The sequence below is a fragment of the Schistocerca americana genome, chromosome 6 (genome assembly GCF_021461395.2).
Source record: "Schistocerca americana isolate TAMUIC-IGC-003095 chromosome 6, iqSchAmer2.1, whole genome shotgun sequence".
NCBI lineage: Eukaryota > Metazoa > Arthropoda > Insecta > Orthoptera > Acrididae > Schistocerca > Schistocerca americana.
This window is the reverse complement of record NC_060124.1, coordinates 233380964-233396660: the sequence shown is the minus strand read 5'-3', so window position 1 is coordinate 233396660 and position 15697 is coordinate 233380964. Positions and strand designations below refer to the sequence as shown.

At 43.0% G+C, this 15697-nt stretch overlaps 1 protein-coding gene and 1 non-coding gene across 2 annotated transcripts in view; both read right to left on the bottom strand.

Annotated features, from left to right (window-relative positions):
* The window catches only part of LOC124619870 (fatty acid 2-hydroxylase), a 504251-nt gene that overhangs the window by 315929 nt on the left and 172625 nt on the right, over positions 1-15697 (bottom strand). The gene's annotated exons all lie outside the window — the stretch shown is intronic.
* On the bottom strand, positions 9874-9946 carry Trnat-ugu. The gene has a single exon. It is a non-coding gene; the product is annotated as a tRNA-Thr (tRNA).

Below are 15697 nucleotides of genomic sequence, written 5' to 3'. Positions count from 1 at the left end.
GCGTTCCTTTTCTCATACGACTGGAGTACGTAACTGAAGAAGCTGCGCTCTATTCTAAGTAGAAGACTTTAGGTTGACTTCGATTCGATTAAATCGTAAATGGAATAACACGAGCGGTACTGCCTTTCATAACACAATTACAGAAACTTCCGTCAGTACAATTAGGTAATTTATAATTTATTTATACACGTGATTAGCAAAAATACTCGTCACTACTGATCTCGGATGACAGAGCAGAGCTCGAAATAAGAAGCGCAGGGCAAGAATAATGGTCAATCCGATACTAACTCGTCAAGAACCTTAAGGTCAACAACCAATGCGTGAGAAACATTACCACAATTACATGGAAACTCGTTAGCTTCGAAATATCAGCGTAACGGCAGCATCTGTTACAGTCTTAGAGAAAGTCTTGACATTGATCTGCTTTTCCTTGTGGCTCACGTTTCAAGCGTGTCATTGTATTTTGCATCATGCTTGTGAGTGCCTTTGCGGTTCATTTATTATTTGTATCTTACTGAATAAGAACGCTTCAGCATTGTCACACCCATAAAATTAAGGATACTATGAGCATATAAATTTGCGAACAAAGAAAAATACTATTTCTCTTACTCCGCAGTTGAGACGCCGTCACGTCACAAAGCGCGCAGCAGTAGCGTACCCTGCCAATTCCAAACCATAAATAATGTAGCTTCAGGTGAGCAGTCACAACAAAATTGACGCACATGTTATTGTAGTATCCAAAAAGAGAAAGCCATTAAAACAGTTGCGTAATATTTCTACAGAAACAAAACGAGAGGTCACACAGGTGTCGAAACCATATTGACACAGTGTAAGGAAAAGAGGAGAAAAGAATTGTGTTTGATACAGAAGAGCGTAGTTTCATTAAGAACCATACATAAGGGGCGATTCAAATATTTCCGTTTGATAGTGTTGCTGCAGCGCATAGGCAACGTGTGCGACCCCAATGCGAGTGTATAAGCAACGACGTGTAAGCAAATGATTAGAGGGGCATTCGTCTCTTTCCGACGTGCATGCGGTAAATGCGGAAACGTGAACTATAGCGACGTGATTACCAAACGTGTCCAAACGGGACCAATGTGCTGTTCTTTTCTTAGCTGCAGAAGGATAACCAACGCGCCGTAGACATCCGTCGGGGAATGAAGAACGTATATGGAGCAGCTTGTCTGTCGAAAACCACCAAGAAGTTCAAGAGCCAGCCATTTGCTGGAAAGATGATGTTCACCCTGTTTTTTGATTACCGTGCCCAGTAATTATTGATTTCAAGGAACCTGGTGTTCCCATCACAGAAAAACGGAACTGCACCAGGATGGAGACATTACGGCGTGCAACTAAGGAGAAACGTTCGGGAAAACTGCTCCTTCATGATATCACACGTCCCCATATCGCAAACATCGTAACACAGAAATTAAGATAACTCAAGTGGGAGACACACGAGACCGCCGCAATAGTCCTGATGTGTTCCCATGCGATTATCATGCCTGTGATCCCTTAGAAAAGGCTTTGAAGGGTCGACGATTCCTGTCAGCTGAGAATGTTCAGCAGGCAGTTACGGACTTCTTCACGCAGTAGGACACAGTGTTTTACCAAATGCGTTGTCATCAATCTGGTGCACCAGTGCGATGATTGCCTCAATACGCATGGCAATTTCACCTGATTTGCATACCGATTCTTGACTTTACGGTCTTGGAACGGAAACTTTTTGATCGCACCTTTGAGAGATGGGCACTATAACATCCACGATATATATATATATATTTATTACGAGTGGAATATGAACGTGTGGATAATATTCATTCAATTATGTAATTATTTTTTAAAAAGATGATAATTATGTAAAACAGAGACACTATTTGTCTCACATTCTTTGTTAATCTATGTCATTCATTTCTTTTGTTCTGTACCCTTTTGTCGTCTTCTTCTGATGTACATCGCCGACGCAAGACGCGAATCGATTTGAGGTCTGTTAAATGAAAAACATTTAATGTAAAATTATTGTACTTTTAGGTTCATTTGCTGGTAAAAACAAGTAGAGCCAAATGCGTTAAAACTATTTATGATTAATTATTAAAAATTCACTTCCTCTTTTAATTATAATTTTGTATTAATTGTTTTCTCATAGCCGCAAGAAGCGCAGCCATTGTTAGTTGTGATTATATAGCAACTTCGTCTGTACTTCTAGTTGAAAATAGCATGGGTTTGTGTTAAAGTAATTTGCAGAAAATTTAATAATTTTTTTTTATTGGTGGCATCAATTTAAACGATTTATTCGGAAAAGGAAAATCTTAATTAAAAAAGAAATCCTCTATCTTTTATGGCCACCATCTTAACTTTTATCACAGCGGCAAATTTAAATTACTTGAAACTGCAAACTTTCAATATTCCGATGTGTAAGAAATAAATGTGCACCGGTGGTACTGAACTCTATTTATAAAAGAAAAAAATTAATCGAATCAGACTGCATTTTCTAAGAACAGTGCTGATGGTATTTATTGTTGAACAAGATTTCATTGCTGATGTATGTGGCCAAAATTAAACTACGCACGAATCACGGAGAAAAATATTTCTGGCAGCATACGTCAGTGTTGTGTGCGGGTGGTATTCTGTGGTTCCTTTTCATGATCAATTTGCTAAGAATAATTAAATCCATCGAAGACAAAAAAATTACAACAGCTCTGATGTACGATCTGTAATTTTAGTGATATGAACACAGCTTACAGTCAACATTATTACACTACGTCAGGTGAAATTCTTGTGCAATTTGAACAAAATAACTATCCGGGAGAAGTTGTAGTATGAATAATGCATTATACATGTGTATAATATTGACAGTGTCATTTATAAAATCAAATCAATGCAACTGTTAAAAAAAAAAAAAAAACAGAGTGAATTCAAACCACAGAATACCATAGAGTATCGTATCATCCATATTCATTGTACTTGTCGATGATGATACACAAAAACCGCCACAGCACGCCACTCTCTCACTTTAACAACACTCTCAGCCAGATTAATATTCATATTTTAGGTCACGATCTCGGCGTCTCGCAGTATTACATTCAGTGAATATGGTTTACCACTTTTTACATAAGAAAATTTTGTGCAGAATGTTCATGTAACTGCATGCGTAGCCTGTAGAGAACTTCTACTCACGAGGCCGTAGTGGAGACGGTGGACAACACGGAGGAAGATGGATGGGGGCCTTAAACGCTGTGTCCAGCAACTTGGCTGTCCGAATGATTCTGAGAAGCAGCACTGTGCAGATTGTACCTGCAGAGGGACTCGGGCCATGGCACTCCCGTCTTCCCACTTTGGGTCGGAGCAGGAGGGCTCCAGTTCACAAAAGAATTTTACCTGGGCCATATGACAGACCATCACCAAGGTGACTGATTAGCGGAAAGTGGGTGCAGGAAGCCATTTACGGCAGACTGCTGTAATATGAGCTTTTGTGCAAGAATGGTGGGACAGTCGTAAAATTCCAAGCTGGGACGATAAAGATGGAGCAGTTGGTGCACATGTCTAGTGGAGACAAGATTGTAACTCTCCCGATGACAGAAAGTCGCCAGGTTGTCTTAGCGAACGGCAAAAACATATATTTCGTGGAAACGACAGTCTGGGACGCTTAACTGCCTTCTTTCAGAAATTGGAAATGGTCAGCCTGGAAAGATTAGATCCCATCTAGGTAGACGTTTCTTGCCGAAACATGGCCATGCTTACCACCGGAACGACGCCACCCTAGTCTAAAATTTTCTTTTTTTCAGGCAGATTCTGAATCGCTGGTTGCCTCCTCTCAGGATATGCAAAGCAGAGGCTTGCTTCCTCTACGTGGGAATCCTGGTGTTGTGTCTGGATTGGCTACCAGGCCAACAAAACAGTCATGTCATTTCTGGAAACCCAGAATCTACTCTGTAGGAATCAACGTGGATTCCGGAAACAGCGATCGTGTGAGACCCAACTCGCTCTATTTGTTCATGAGACCCAGAAAATATTAGATACAGGCTCCCAGGTAGATACCATTTTCCTTGACTGCCAGAAGGCGTTCGATACAGTTCCGCACTGTCGCCTGATAAACAAAGTAAGAGCCTACGGAATATCAGACCAGCTGTGTGGCTGGATAGAAGAGTTTTTAGCAAACAGAACACAGCACGTTGTTCTCAATGGAGAGACGTCTACAGACGTTAAAGTAACCTCTGGCGTACCACAGGGGAGTGTTATGGGACCATTGCTTTTCACAATATATATATAAATGACCTAGTAGATAGTGTCGGAAGTTCCATGCAGCTTTTCGCGGATGATGCTGTAGTATACAGAGAAGTTGCAGCATTAGAAAATTGCAGCGAAGTGCAGGAAGATCTGCAGCGGATAGGCACTTGGTGCAGGGAGTGGCAACTGACACTTAACATAGACAAATGTAATGTATTGCGACTACATAGAAAGAAGGATCCGTTATTGTATGATTATATGATAGCGGAACAAACACTGGTAGCAGTTACTTTTGTAAAATATCTGGGAGTATGCGTACGGAACGATTTGAAGTGGACGATCATATAAAATTAATTAATTGTTGAAATTCATTGGGAGAGTCCTTAGAAAATGTAGTCCATCAACAAAGGAGGTGGCTTACAAAACACTCGTTCGACATATACTTGAGTATTGCTCATCAGTGTAGGATTCGTACCAGGTCGGGTTGACAGAGGAAATAGAGAAGATCTAAAGAAGAGCGGCTCGTTTCGTTACAGGGTTATTTGGTAAGCGTGATAGCGTTACGGAGATGTTTAGCAAACTCAAGTGGCAGACTCTGCAAGAGAGGCACTGTGCATCGCGGTGTAGCTTGCTGTCCAGGTTTCGAGAGGGTGCGTTTCTGGATGAGGTATCGAATATATTGCTTCCCCTACTTATACCTCCCGATGAGATCACGAATATAAAATTAGAGAGATTCGAGCGCGCATGGAGGCTTTCCGGCAGTCGTTCTTCCCGCGAACCATACGCGAGTGGAACAGGAAAGGGAGGTAATGACAGTGGCACGTAAAGTGCCCTCCGCCACACACCGTTGGGTGGCTTGCGGAGTATAAATGTAGATGTAGATGTAAAACGGGAAAGTCAGTGAGGAGAGGAGAGTTCGATTGGTTTGTACATTGTGGAGGGTGTTTCGTTTTTGCTAATTCGGCTCCACCACCGAGGCTTGGTGGAAAGCGGTGGTGATTTGTCTGGTCCTCCGCTGGTGGAGAATTCAGGCATTTCCCTAGTGGGTGAGACTTGCAGTCTGCAGCTTGTAGTGGACTAAGAGTCAGTGGCACTTCCCAACTGCACTGTCAGTGGAACTGTGTATCATCCCGGACACATCACGTGTCACGAGGGTGAACTTATTTGTCCCGAGTCGGCTGTCTGACGTCTGACAATTCCTGGACGCTCTGTTGTGCCTGTGAGTCACATTGGTTTGGCCAGACCAGTGAATGGGTGCATCTCACACTGACATCCGCTGGTATTTCAGGGCTCTGACAGAAAAGTTTCGCATGTTCTAATAATCAAAATGCCAGTCCGCATAATCTGCAAATTTTCGTGGACGTGACAGAACATTAAAGCTGTTACAGCGTACCATTTCCTGCTGCAGCCAGAATCTAGGTGGAAGGGTAAAGTACTGCTGCACGGGTTGTCAAACGGTATTCACAGTTGTTTCCATTTGAATAGAATTGGGCTTCACAGTGGATTCATGTAAACGAAGTCGGATTGCGCTGTAACAGGGATTACTTCAGGAGAGAATTTGTATAGTTTCCACGCCAATGAATGCTTTGTCAACCAAGAGCCATCCCTTTTCTGATTTATGTCACCTTTTTTGTAAGAGTTATCGGCTCATTGCGAGCATAAAAGGATTAATACGAACTTGTCCTTATTTTTGCGAACTCAAATACACAACTGTTCTCATTCATACTTCCTCAACTATTCACTGTTTTTATTTTATTGTGGTGATACATGGATACACCAGCAATTCAAAGTTCAATCATATTAAATTAGTTGATTTCATTATTATTTTCAATTCTGAAAGTGACCGCAGACATATGTAACAAAAGTGCCCTGAGTAAATTCACTAATTTCATATGCAAAAATTAAAGGTGTAGCTCACGATCAGAAGGTTATTGAGTAGATAATACTTTTATTTATGTAAAAATAATAACATTTAGCATCATGTGGACATATATTTATGATTAAAGAAAGCCATGGGTTGCACCTTATACAGGGTGTTACAAAAAGGTACGGCCAAACTTTCAGGAAACATTCCTCACACATACATAAAGAAAAGATGTTATATGGACATGTGTCCGGAAACGCTTAATTTCCGAGTTAGAGCGCATTTTAGTTACGGATGAGGCATCATTCCAACGTGATGAAATTGTAAATTGTCACAATCAACGTGTGTGGGCTGACGAGAATCCGCACGCAATTGTGCAATCACGTCATCAACACAGATTTTCTGTGAACGTTTGGGAAGGCATTGTTGGTGATGTCTTGATTGGGCCCCATGTTCTTCCACCTACGCTCAATGGAGCACGTTATCATGATTTCATGCGGGATACTCTACCTGTGCTGCTAGAACATGTGCCTTTACATGTACGACACAACATGTGGTTCATGCACGATGGAGCTCCTGCACATTTCAGTCGAAGTGTTCGTACGCTTCTCAACAACAGATTCGGTGACCGATGGATTGGTAGAGGCGGACCAATTCCATGGCCTCCATGCTCTCCTGACCTCAACCCTCTTGACTTTCATTTATGGGGGCATTTGAAAGCTCTTGTCTATGCAACCCCGGTACCAAATGTAGAGACTCTTCGTGCTCGCATTGTGGACGGCTGTGATGCAATACGCCATTCTCCAGGGCTGCATCAGCGCATCAGGGATTCCATGCGACGGAGAGTGGATGCACGTATCCTCGCTAACGGAGGACATTTTGAACATTTCCTGTCACGCTGGCACGTTCTGTTGCTGTGTGTTTCCATTCCATGATTAATATGATTTGAAGAGAAGTAATGTAATGAGCTCTAACATGGAAAGTAAGCATTTCCGGACACATGTCCACATAACATATTTTCTTTCTTTGTGTGTGAGGAATGTTTCCTGAAAGTTTAGTCGTACCTTTTTGTAACACCCTGTATAACTACATTTAATACTAGCAATAACGTGTGTACTACAGAAATCAGTAGTCTATCAGAGCCGTAAAAGCGCCGGGTATGGCCTATTGTTAGAATAATCATGACAATGATTTCGCAAAACTCTGTGCACGCGTGAACACGTCATAACATGCTAAATGCGCTATTCACGAAATACCACTATGCAGTTGCATAACCATACTGGACAAAAAAGGCAGTCATCCACAGAAGACATGTGGTAACATCCCGTGACACCGCCTCTGACGTTGCTAATGGCCCCATTTCCGCGTGGATAAGAGTCAACAAGTTTCCTCAGCAACGCATTGAAGATCAGGTGTCGTACAGCTACTAAATTGTGGGGATGTTGTTTACTACGTTTCACTCGCTGTTCCAAATGGTACCACACTTTTTCTGTGGGAAGATCGGGTAATTCAGTGGACCAGTCGAGGTTCAAAAGGATGCCTGAGTGTTTGTCGAACCAGGGATATACTGAGTAATTGTAATTAAAGTGCAGCTACTCAAGGAGTAATTATAGTATGGAACCAAAACTTGGCAGATATGCTAATGTTTTAATGCAGGACTGATTTACTCTGGAAAAAAATCTGGCGCTGCACACGGTTTGTATGACTGTCTAACATTCACGCTGTCATTTGCCGAGCACTTTAGTGAATCTGTGTTATATGAACAGCAGCAATTAGAGTGCTGCATTGAGAGAGTATCGCCGACTGTAAGATCTGTGCAGAGGCCGATGTCATTAAATGGTTTAAAGAAGATGACAATGAAATTCTAAAACACGGTTGAGCTTCGTGCGACATCTGGAAGGGGTAGGAGCCCTATCCTGGTGGAAGTTAGCGACAAGGATGCTGTTACTGTAACAGACCATGCAGGACGTGCCCCAGCAGCGCTAAACCTCGTGTAGGGTCACAAGAATTGTCTTTCCCATGGTCAACAGCACCGAAAGTTTTGCGGTCTGTATTACACTGGTACGCATACAGAATCCAGACGATGCAGCAGCTGAAACCTTATGATCCGCAGTAACGCTCTGAATTTTCTTTTCGGTTTCTGGCACCGATCGAAGTTGATGACGTTGACTAGGCAATATCCTATGAGCGCCGAGGCACATTTTACACTGTGGTGTGCAGTAAGTACACAGAACTGTCGAATATCGAATACTGCTAAACAGCGTGTTGCGCACGAAGGGCCATTGCACTCGCCCTTACGTGACTGCAGTGTGGATTCACGACTACCTTTGCTGTCGGTCCGTTTTCCTTTGAAGAGAATACACCCAGAGGGCCTGTCAGGTGTACCGTGACGTCTTCACGTTATCGAGACCTGCTTGTAAAGTGCGTGATTCCCTCTTTGGAAGAGTGCAAATGTGTGGAAAGCCCTGTTTACATGCAAGATGGAACATCGCGTCGCTCGCCCAATGAAGGATCCGCTTAAGGCAGTCTTCAAAAATGGTTCAAATGGCTCTGAGCACTATGCGACTTAACTTCTGAGGTCATCAGTCGTCTAGAACTTAGAACTAATTAAACCTAACTAACCTAAGGACATCACACACATCCATGCCCGAGGCAGGATTCGAACCTGCGACCATAGCGGTCGCTCAGATCCAGACTGTAGCGCCTAGAACCGCACGGCCACTCCGGCCGGCAAGGCAGTCTTCCATGGACTTGTAATCTCCTTAGGATTTCCAGATACATGACCTGCAAGATCACCTGATCTCAATGCATGTGACTTTTGCTTCTGGGCATACCAAAAAGAACACGTTTCCAGGGACACGTTAGGTCTCTGCCTGATCTGAAGATTACTATTCAGATTCCACCAGAACTGTTGATCATCTCGTTTTAAGGATGCACCTCTTCAATGCCCATACTGAATAAACTGTGTAAGGGGTAGTTAATAATAAAATTAACATTATGCCTTTCTCACTTGTTTGACTTTTCCTGCCCACGTCCCATTCCGAATCCCTTATATATGAAAACATTTCTACGCTTATTTCTAGATTCACAGCACCAGATTTGCTTCCGGTGGCCACTGTTTGAACTATTTTTTTTTAGCTTACATCGATTTCGCTTTAATGCTTTAGCATTTCTGCCAAGTTTGGCTGCCATACGATAATTACTGCATTAATCTGATCTCTGTGAGAAGCTGCACTTCAATTATAACCATCTGGTACGTATGATGACTTGTGAACAAGACTGTTGTCATCTTGGAAGGCTGGAGTGTCTACAGCGTACTCGTCATCAAGATGTAGAGGATATGGTTCCGATGTTAAATGAACATCTTGGTTCATATTCGCACTAACCTGAATGAGTGGGTCTAAACCGTGGTAGGAAAAACAACGCCAAAACATCATATCATCATATCTCATTCTGGAAACAACCGCCAGGCTGTGGCTAAGCCATGTCGCCGCAATATCCTTTCTTTCAGGAGTGCTAGTTCTGCAGGTTCGCAGGAGAGCTTCTGTAAAGTTTGGAAGGTAGGAGACGAGGTACTGGCGGAAGTAAAGCTGTGAGTCGTGCTTGGGTAGCTCAGTTGGTAGAGCACTTGCCCGCGAAAGGCAAAGGTCCCAAGTTCGAGTCTCGGCCCGGCACACAAAAATGGTTCAAATGGATCTGAGCACTATGGGACTTAAATGATTATTAACTGAGAACCTCAGCTGGCAACAGGTGTTGTTGATATACCTCGATGTGGACAGCTGAAAATGTGCCCCGACCGGGACCCGAACCCGGGATCTCCTGCTTACATGGCAGACGCTCTATCCACTGAGCCACCGAGGACACAGATGAATAGCGCGACTGCAGTGACTTATCCCTTGCACGCTTCCCGTGAGACTCACATTCCCAACTGTCCACAATTCTACTTACGTATTGTACCTTATAGACAATTGCCCACACACTCATTACTCGCACACGCTTAGGCGATTCCCGTAAGAGTTTGTGCAACCTGTGCGCATTCGCACAGACGAAGGTCAGTGGCTGGGTAGCCTTTTAACTATATAAAAGCTACACGGTCATCAACAGTAACTGTTCTTTCGAGAACAAGTTACTGTCTTCGTAACTATGGAACTTAACTGCTGAGGTCATCAGTCCCCTAGAACTTAGAACTACTTAAACCTAACTAACCTAAGAACATCACACTCATGCCCCGACCGGACCTGCGACCGTAGCGGCCGCGTAGTTCCAGACTGAAGCGCCTAGAACCGCTCTGCCACACGGGCCTGCCCCCGGCACACAGTTTTAATCTGCCAGGAAGTTTCATACCAGCGCACACTCCACTGCAGAGTGAAAATCACATTCTGGAATCATATGACCACCTGCACGCTTCACACAATGCGGATTAAGTGCGTCACGGGGCTGCATATGCACTTGACACCTAGCATCACTTCAAAAGAGGCGAAATCGCGACTCGTCGGACCGCACTACGCTTTCCACAATTAGCTGCTGCCCAGTTTCCTGACAATCGTCTCTAGTCCGTGTTGATCAGGATCTTTTTCCTAACCTGGACCTGGTAAGGACAGTTGGCTGGAGTGCATGTGGCTGGGAAATTGTTGGTCTTGGGGGACTCCTGTTGCCTTGTACGGGGCCTCGAGAAGCCGAGTGATTGAATCGGTCGGAGGCAAGCCTTGTTGGGTGGATTAAGAACTGACAGCGGCGAGATGCGGGAAGAGCAGTGGACACGGCGTGCAACCTGGTCGGCCTACTCTGCAACGCGCAACCTGGTCGGCAATTTCCCGGCCTACTCTGCAAGCTTAACTTTTATGGCACCTCGAAAGCTGTCTGTACGGACTGCAGGCAACAATACACCTGCTTGAAATCCTGAAAGTCACGGGTTCTTCACACCTGAGTGAAGTTTTTTATTGGTACTTGGTACTGTAAGGCCTCGTTTGTGTTAATGTGGAATTGGACCTCTTATATTAACGCACCTCCGAATGACTGTGTGCGTGGTCATTGGTCAGTGTAACTGATGGTAATTTGTTGTTCCAGACCATATTCCGTGCAAGTTTACGAGCACGTCTGTGTTAATGTGGTACTGGACATCTTATATTAACGCACCTCCAAATGACTGTGTGCGTGGTCATTGGTCAGTGTAGCTGATGGTAATTTGTTGTTCCAGACCATATTCCGTGCAAGTTTACGAGCATTCTCTGTTATAAACTGAGTTCATGAAAATGAAGTTGTAACATTCTGTGTCGAGGGCAAGGCACCCTTTGCAGATGAGTATCCCCTAGTAATTGGATTTGCAGGAGCTCGTATTTCACCTTGTTAATTTTCAAGTAATTTTAAGGAGTGTTAAGCTTGTAACTTGTATGTGTTGTCACGTCCGGAGTAAGTGCTAGACATTCTCGTCTGTAGCCTTATTTGGGCAGATTAATATTCCCTTCTGATGTGTGTTGGCAGGGTAGTTTTGGCTGCAGATGACGTACTATCATTTCGTGAGCCATGTTTTCTTTCTGCTGCGACGGCACTTCCGTCGTCGCAAGACTTCTGGGTTGGCCTGCAATCTGGTGCCTCTACCTCCCGCTTCGTGTTGGACCAAGTTAAGCAAATTCGATAGTTTGATACGTGCCACGGCGGAGTGTCGCCAGTTAATCCGGAACTATTGATCTATTCAATACTGTGAACTGAGCAACCACATAAGCTTTGAAGCGTGTTCTGCAAGCCAGAAGTTCCTTGTCACTATCCTGCTCGTATAATCCTTGCTCTTTTATTGCTAGTTCCGGAGTGTGTCAAGTTCTAAACTGCTGAGTTTTTCTTTTATTATCGACATTCATTAGCTAACTCCACTCACTGTAAAACTTGCCTGCTTGTTGCCTGTGACAGCCACCTCCTGCATTTGCCAGCTTAGGTTGTATTTTGGGGGTTTGTATGTTTATTTAAGGGTCATTACCTTTTGTGGCGGTGTTCGTAGCGACAAGCAATTCGCTGTAGAAACGGCTTACGAAGTCACCGCCACACTTTTAATAGCGGGCCGACCGGTCCGCTGGAACAGTGAACAGAAAGATGAAAACCCAAACACTCTGATTAAATAAAAGTCGGTACTTATCTTTATTAACGAAGATACAGAAACAGTAGTGAACTCCGTGTCTACAGAGATCTGTCTAGTTCGAGTCGGAGCGGCTAGGTCAGCGTCGGCTGACGACAAACAACAACTCTGCTGCGATGAACACACAACTGACTAGCAAGTACACAATTCGGTGGCGAGTATACAACTGAGCGGCGAATACAGAACTGTCCTAGCGCTCGCGACTCCAGCGCTTAAGAAGCCAGAAGCCAGCGGTGGCGCGCGCAGACTTGCGGCGATTTCCTGTCTCGCTGGCGCTGCTTATGCGGACGGCGTCCGGACTTTGATGCCGCCAACCTTTTGGCAGCGGGCTCGGGTGGCATTACTGGCTAGGATATAACATTACCAAAGTTTCTGCTGGTACAGTAGAGCGTCGATTATCCGAACGTCGGTCAACCGAACGACCGCTTAACCGAACTGTGTACTCGCTCGCACCTGTTACTCTCCCACCCTACCGTCCATCATCCCCCTCACTCCCAAACCAAATTTCCCACAGTAGTCGCCGTACTGGGCCACCGCTGGCGGAACAATTGTTGCGTAAGTTATTGTTAGAAAGAGAAGAGGATGGAGAAGAAAGTCTCTTAAGAAATCATAAGAATATTGACTTGAAAGACGCGTCCTACATGATCAGCGCAGCATGGAATAGTGTAAAGGAAGAGAATTTGAAGAAAGCCTGGAATAAAATTTTGGACACAGAGGAAAATTCACAAGGTATGATTGAAAATGAGGAACAGAATGATATGTCCGAAATTCTCGGTGTGCTAAAAGAAATAGATTGCCACGAATGTGATGAAGAAGACGTTCACGAATGGATGAATATCGATGATGCAGATCCAGGACACCAAATCAGGCAGGACAGCGAGATTGTAAACGTCGTCACTGATAAAGATGACGCCGCCAGCATCTCATCAATCAGCGCTCCAGAAAGTGAAGATGAAAGTATACCAACAGCTTCTGAGGCGTTCACTTGTTTAGATACTGCCTTGCGGTGGTTTGAAGCCCAAGATGAAAGTGATCAGTTTCAGATATCTGTAATGAAAAAAGTACGTGACTTAGCTGCTCGTAAGCGTGTAGGCTTGCTTAGACAGACCAAAATAAAGGATTTTTTTTTAAACTTTAATTTTGTATACTGTGTGTATTGTTCACGCAAAATAAGTATGTAATATGTGTATATATTTTTTTAATAAACTGTGCCACATACTATATATTCCTACTGAAGTTGCCTTTGTATGTTACTTTGTAATACTAAAACAGATGCCTGTTTTTATGAATAAATTTACTGTACGGTACTTATTTTTGGCAAATAAACATGTACAGTTCGATTATCCGAACAAACCAGTTTTCCGAATACCCATGTCCCCCAATTACTTCGGATAATCGACGCTCTACTGTATATGCCAATTGGGAGTCACATTTAAATTGCATGTCTTCCCAGATTATCTTGTGTTCTGGGGGATTGTATATTTATTTAAGGGGCATTGTTAATATTCCTGTTGGTGTATACCAGCTGGGAGTCACATTTTAAATTGTATCCCTTCCCAGCTTTTCTTGTATTTTGGGGGATTGTGTACTTTATTGCTTACAGGATTTTATTAATGTGTATAAATTGTTAAGGGCTTTAGCACAGCCACAATCAGCCGCTTGGCTTGTTATCTTTCCTGTATTTTAGGTGGGCTTTGTCTATTTGTTTAAGGTGTTATCCGTGCTTGGAAATTGTTAGTACCTTTACTGGCAGTCATTTGTCATTCATTTTACTGGTAAAACTCAGTTTTTTGAACCAGATTGCGGCCATACCTAATTGGTGTGTCTCCCTACTTGTATTTGAGGACTGTGTATTCCTGGTTCCAAGACCTATTCTTAATGGTATAAGCTGTTAATAACGAACTGATCCTGTGCAAGTTATTTAAATTATTGTGACCGTTGTTATTCTCTTGACAAGGTTTTTAATTGTAATCGTAATAATTATTGTTAAACAACTAAGCGTGTTCCATGAAACATGAAATGACGAAATATGTAAGTCCATTACCACATGTTTTTCCTTAAGATTATCCCAACCCTTATTGTGAGGTTTCAGTTCTGCTCTACAGTTCTAACAGCAGTTTGATGCAGGTCTATTCGATACTCTATGCTGTGCAGACTTCTTAATCTCGAAATAACTACTGTAACCTACATCCTTCTTGATCTGTTTACTGCATTCATCTCTTCGTTTCCCTCTACGAGTTTTAGCCCTCCCCCCCTTTAACACAAACACACACTACCCTCAAGTACTAAACTGTTGATCTCTTGACGTCTCGGAATGTGTTTTCCCAACCAGCCACTTCTTTTAGTCATGATATGCCACAAATTTCTTGTCTCCCCAATTCTGTTTGGTATCTCCATAATAAATAAGCTACCTACCCATATTCTTCTGTAGCATTACATTTCAAAAGCCACTATTCTCTTCTTGTCCAAACTGTTGATTGTCCATGTTTCACTTCCATGAATGGCTACATTCGAGACAAATACTTTCGAAAATATTATTCCTGACACTTAAATCTATATTTGATATTTACAAATTTCTCTTCTTCAGAAAACCTATACTTACTATTGTCAGTCTACATTTTATATCCTCTCTACTTCGGCCATCATCAGTTGTTTTGCTGCCCAAATAGCAAAACTCATCTACTGCTCTGAGTGTCTCGCTTCATAATCTAATTCCCTCAGCATCACCTGATGTAATTCGACTACTTTCCATTATTCCTGCTTTGCTTTTGTTAATGTTTATCTCACATCTGCCTTAAAAGACATTGTCGATTCCGTTCAACTGTTCTTCCAAGTCCTTTGCTCTCTCTGACAGAATTTCAATGTCATCGGCAAACCTCAAAACTTTTATTTCTTCTCCCAGAACTTTCATTCCTACTGCAAATTTTTCTTTGGTAATTTTACTCTTTGCTGAATTTACACATTGATTAACATCGGGATTAGGCTACAACCCTGTCTCAGACATTGCTTCCCTTTCATCCCCAAAGTAATACGTGTACAAATAACATTGATGCATGAATGGAACAATAAACTCATCTAATTTGCATGTTGCGCTGTACAAACGTTCTGTAAGTGGCCCTCTGGCCACATGGTACACGTCCAAGCAGTAGTCTAGTTCGTCCATACCTTATGTACACTACTGCCCATTAAAATTGCTACACCACGAAGATGACGTGCTACAGACGCGAAATTTAACCGACATGTAGAAGATGATGTGATATGCAAATGATTAGCTTTTCAGAGCATTCACACAAGGTTGGCGCCGTTGACGATACCTAGAATGTGCAGACATGAGGAAAGTTTACGACCGATTTCTCATACACAAACAGCAGTCGACCGGCGTTGCCTGGTGAAACGTTGTTGTGATGCCTCGTGTAAAGAGGAGAAATGCGTACCATCACGTTTCCGACTTTGGTAAAGGTCGGCTTATAGCCTATCGCGATTGT